The sequence below is a fragment of the Candoia aspera genome, chromosome 6 (genome assembly GCF_035149785.1).
Source record: "Candoia aspera isolate rCanAsp1 chromosome 6, rCanAsp1.hap2, whole genome shotgun sequence".
In the NCBI taxonomy this organism is placed as follows: domain Eukaryota; kingdom Metazoa; phylum Chordata; class Lepidosauria; order Squamata; family Boidae; genus Candoia; species Candoia aspera.
The window spans coordinates 39,716,217-39,722,216 of NC_086158.1; positions in this window are offsets into that span (position 1 = coordinate 39,716,217).

Here is a 6,000-nt window from a genome sequence, read left to right on the forward strand (position 1 = left end):
CCCATTCAACCTCACTCTTCAGGATGTCTGGCTCTAGCTCACTGACCACACCAATATTGTTATCCTTCCTGTACAGTCAAAGCTATCCCCAATATTGTTATCCTTCCTATACAGGTCTTCTGTATATTCTTGCCACCTTTTCTTGATCTCTTCTTCTTCTGTTAGGTCCTTGCCATCTTTCTTTTTGATCATGCCCATTTTTGCCTGGAATTTACCTCCGATGTTTCTAATTTTCTGGAAGAGGTCTCTTCCTATTCTATTGTCTTCTTCCACTTCCGTGCATTGCTTGTTTAAAAATAATTCCTTATCTCTTCTGGCTAACCTCTGGAATTTTGCATTTAATTGGGCATATCTCCCCCTATCACTGTTGCCTTTTGCTTTCTTTCTTTCTTGGGCTACTTCTAGTGTCTCAGCAGACAGCCACTTTGCCTTCTTGGTTTTCTCTTTCTTTGGGATGTATTTTGTTGCTGCCTCCTGGACAATGTTGCGAACTTCTGTCCATAGTTCTTCCGGGACCCTATCTACTAAGTCCAGTCCCTTAAATCTATTCTTCACCTCCACTGCATATTCCTTAGGAATATTAGTGAGCTCATATCTAGCTGATCTGTGGGTCTTCCCTAATCTCTTGAGTCTGATCCTAAATTGTGCAAGAAGTTCGTAACCTGAACTACAGTCAGCTCCAGGTCTTGTTTTTACCGACTGTATAGATGTCTGCCACCTTTGGCTGCAAAGGATGTAGTCAATCTAATTTCGGTGTTGTCCATCTGGGGAAGTCCATGTATAAAGCCATCTCTTAGGTTGTTGGAAGAGAGTGTTTGTTATGCAGAGTGAGTTGTCTTGGCAAAATTCTATCAGCCTATGTCCTGCTTCGTTTTGTTCTCCCAGGCCATGCTTACCTGTAATTCCAGGTGTCATTTGACTGCCCAACTTAGCATTCCAGTGTCCCGTGATGAAAATAACATCTTTTTTAGGCGTGTTGTCCAGTAGGTGCTGCAGATCCTCATAGAACTGCTCTACTTCAGCTTCTTCAGCATCTGTGGTTGGGGCATATATTTGGATCACTGTGATGTTAGATGGCTTGCCTTGAGTTCAAATTGAGATCATTCTATCGTTTTTTGTATTGTATCCAAGCACTGCTTTAGCCACTTTACTATTAATTATGACAGCTACTCCATTTCTTCTGTGGTCCTCTTGTGATCTGGTGGTCATCTGATGTGAAGTGGCCCATACCAGTCCATTTCAGTTCACTGACGCCCAAAATGTCTATCTTTAATCTTGACATCTCACCAATAACCACATCCAATTTGCCCTGGCTCATAGATCTTACATTCCAGGTTCCAATGGTGTGTTGATCCTTAGAACATCGGATTCGCTGTTCACCACCAGCATCGTCGGCCGCTAGCCGTCCTTTCGGCTTTGAGCTAGCTGCGTCATCACGTCTGGGGCTAGTTGAACTCATCCTCTGTTCCTCCCCAGTAGCATTTTGACCATCTTCTGACCTGGGGGTCTCATCTTCCGATGGTATACCGACATATCTCTGGTCCATTTAGTTTTCACGGTAAGAATACTGGTGTGGGTTGCCATTACCTTCCCCAGGGATCGCATTTAGTCTGACCTCTCTGTCATGACCTTCCCGTCTTGGGTGGCCCTTCACGGTTTAGCTCATGGCATCATTGAGGTGCTCAAGCTCCAGCACCACGACAAGGTAATGATCCTTTGCTGAAGTCCATAGTTATGCTTGTATGACATCCTCACCCATAGTTTATTTTATTATCCTAAATTTCTGGGTTTGCACAACACACCAAACAAAGATCTAATATTACAGGCTGGTTTTTTTTATAACATACAGGCTTAAAATTTAAGTGACGGATTTATGGCTTAATATATTCTATGAACACAACCTGACAGGTTTTGGACTTTCATTTCTGTTTATAATATAATCAATTAGTAGTGGGAGGGAAGACAAGAAGCCTCCCATTGATCAATCTAGAGGTAGTGGTGTTAAACATGGTTAACAAGTTTAAACCAGTATAAGAGTAACTGTTCTATTCCCTGGTTCCTAACTATGCATTCACAGGGTTTGGGCTAGAATCATAAAACTGAAAGGAACCATTTAGGCCAAGAAGTCAAACCTATTTAGGCCAAGATATCAAACCCTCTGCTCTGTGCAGGAATCCAAATGAAAGTGTCTCTGTCAGATATCTATTACCAGCTGTCTCTCAGTGTAATTAAGAGATCAGTCAGAATTATCTCTAAGTGTTATTATAATAGAAAGAACCTGGCTGGATCAGATCAAAAATCCATTTGGTCTAGCATTTCCAAAAGGACCAAACCAGTACCTCCAGAAAGTCTCCAAGAAGGGCATGAAGGCAATGGCCTCCATTCACAGGTGCTCCCCACATATTACTCTTATGGCAAATATTCTATCATCCACATTTTTTTCTAATCCCTCTGGAATCATGTCATTTGGTGGCCTTCATCACAACCTGTGGCAGGAAATCTATCAGTTAAGTCTTACATGTAGTAATATTTTCTACTGTCTGTTATGAATCCTTTCCTGTAGAAGATTCTAGGTTCTACTTTGAAGGAGGAAAAATCCTCCTACTTTGAAGGAGGAAAAATGTAGACTTTGTCTACATCATGTATCTTTATTTCTATAAACTACTAGCACATTATGTTACATTTTTCTTATTTTTTAAGCCTTAAATGTTTTAGTCTTTCTTTGTTAAGGAAGCTGTTTCAACACCTTAATTTTTATTGATGTTTTTTTTTCACCTTTTCCAGCTCTACAGTAGCATATATAGTATGCCAAATATGTGATTCCACAGATTTATATAACACCATTAAGGTCTGAACAATTTTATCACCACTCCTTTTTCTAATAATCTGTAGTGTGAAATATATTTTTTCACAGCTGCTATACCCTGACTCCTTTCACATAATACTTTGAATGGGTATAAAAAGGGTAAGTATTGTGCTATCCCATAAGTGTATTTGAGAAAAGGTGTGAAAGTATTAACCTTCTCCACTCTGCAGTCCTAATTTGAATCAGGGATGATCTCAATTTCTTTTTGTAAACTAAGACATAGGCAATCTAAGCATGCTTGAATTGTATGCTTTAAAGTACATCTTATTTGATGCTTAACTGACATTTCAATTGAGTCAGCCGTACAGAATCCCAAGGTTTCTTTCCACCAGAATATGCATAACAACCAGTCCCTGTCCTATAAGTAAATATGTGAAGATAAGCCCTATTTCCAATATGCATACTTTTATACCTACTATATTTATTGGGAAAGAGGACTACTCTAAATTTAAGGTGTCTCCTTGGGAACAGGGCTGCAGGGGGGGGGGCAAGTGGGGCACGTGCCCTGGGCGCTGTGCTGGGGGGGGGGCACCAAAATGGGCGTGGAATCCATGTTAGCCCCGGGTGACACAGACCCTAGTTGTGGGTCTGCTTGGGAACACCAGACAGAATATTATACAGAAGAAAAAAATCTTCTTGTGCAATACCTCCTTCATCTAGGGTTTCCATCTCTAACTCAAACCAGTCATGGAGTTTCTCCTTGCTCCCCCAACCTCATAAATGTATGTTTCATGCACATTTATCTGCCATAACCACCCTCCCACCCCCAAATAAAGCAGATGAGAATAAAATATTATGTTAACTGAATTAACATTTATGAAGTAAATTAATTGCCTATAAAATTAGGTATCCCATTGACAAAAATAATAAATCCCTGTCTGCATATAACAGCAATTTCCACATGAAGAAATGCTCCACAAACACTACATATCCCCCTTTGGTTCCAGAACCAAAAGCTGTGAAGAAGGGAAAATGCCAGATGGGATAAGAGGAAGGGTGAATTCCTGGGAAGGAAAAAGATCAGGGAGGGAAATAAAACTGGATGGAGAAGAAATAACTGGACAAAGAAAGAAGGAAATAAGAAGAAAGCCTTGTGTTGGTGTTACTTTACCTGGTAAAACCCTCCTCAATCAGCAGCTAATTCTCAGAGGTATACAGGATATTGCAACAGCACTGATGTCTTCAGCCATTTGCACCTCATACAAATTTCTTTGTTTTCAACAACATCACTGGTTGAAAAGCTTAGGGAAAGACCCCTCAATCTGATTGTATCTGGCTTGCTGGCAATACTTTATTACTTGATCAGCACAGACGGCAGAAGCTAGCTGAAGCATTTAAGTCAATTCTACACTGCATCCTAAGCGGCATGTCTCCCATGCTGCTCCTGGTTGTTTACTAAGCCAACTCCAGAAATTCCAGTCTGGATTGCAGTGAGTTGGCAATGGGACTGCACTGGTGCTCTGTCTGGATTACAGCCATCGCAAAATCTGGTTGGTCATTCCCCTACATTTTGCCCTTACCATGCCTGAAAGCAGGCCTCAATTTCTTTCCTCACTAGTCTCTGTCCTGTTCCTTTGCTTTCCCAGATGTTGGCACACATGGATGCCTTCACACACACACCACTTCCATTATCTCTTTTGACAATAACACAGACCCTTTCTTTTTTCTCTCCCCCCACCCCCCATAGTACCTTAATAACTCTGATACTACAATAATCAACACAATAGGGAACAGGTTGTCTTTTCATTCCTACATTCCTTTGTAGGTTCATGGTAACTTTGTAGCAAGGAATAACTGATAGTTCAGCTTCATAGAAACAGAACAAGGTTCCAACATTACTACTTGAAGAAGTTAAATAAAAAATAAAGGAAAGGCAAAGGACGCTTTGCAGCACTGTGGGCAAGGGTTGGAAAAGCAAAGGGAACATGCTTTACCCAACTGGGGCAGAAACCAAAAAAGTTCACTGGAATATATAAGGGTTGACTGTAGCAGGAGTGGCTAAAGTTGAGGATAGTCCATTAACTTAATAGGCCATCACTGGATCAATCACGAGATTAACACAAAGATAAAACAGCAACTGCCAACCACCAGAGTATCTAGCAGCCTGGCAGCCTAGAACAAAGTGGCTGCCCAGGGCAGGGACCAACCACTAGAAAGGAGGAGATGTGGCAGGCGCTGCAGCCACTTGGAGCTGTTGCTGCTAGAATGAAATGAAGTACTGGAGACCATCCATTCTGAAGGGTTTAAGACAGCTCATATCAGAAAACAGCCATTTTGAATCACAGCTGGACTACAGAGATGCAGGATGCCTTTGTAATGGACTGAGAATGGGAGGACATCCTCCATTCCCACATTAAAGAAGTGGTGAGTGGTCCGTATTGGTGATGGGCCAAAGAGAAAGGGTGAATCTGCCTTAGACAGAATGCTACAGAGATAGGAAGGCTGCAGAGAAAGAGGCTGGCACAGAATAAATGACATTTGTAGCCTTACCACATCTAAAAATTAATATGCATTTAGCTCAGGGCGTATAAGTATTAGCATACATTCATTTGTTAATAATTGATAGACTGTTAGCATACTTTCATTTGTTAATAATTAATAGACTAAATCTAACTTGATCATGCAGAATTTCAAAGTAAGTTTTGTCCCAAGAGTGTACATTAGACTGTTGAGCCTTGACTCCATATTCAGTCAGAAGCATCTGCAAGAGCAGGGAACATCAAAACAGACAAAATGGTGGATGCAATGTCAGAATCAAGCCCCCATCCCTTTGTACATATGTGTGACAGTGATGCACATACAAAAAGAATTAGGCTTGGATTCTGATGCTGTGTCAGCCATGTTGCCTATCTGATCCCCCCGCCAAGTGGACACCACTGTTCAAAGTGCTAAGAGATGAACTGAACTCCCATCTTTCTGGCAGGACCAGCACAGAAGTTCCACATTCCAATAGCACAAAAGAGAGCAAAGTTATGGCTCCCTTTGAGTGAGAGCTGAAAAAGTGAATGAAGCTCAAAGCAATGTTAACCTTGCCACCTCAAAGAGCTTTCTGACAGGTACAGAATTTAATAAGGTGATACAACTCATGGATCAATTACTCATGTCAAGGTCACAAACCTTAATCCTCTATTTTT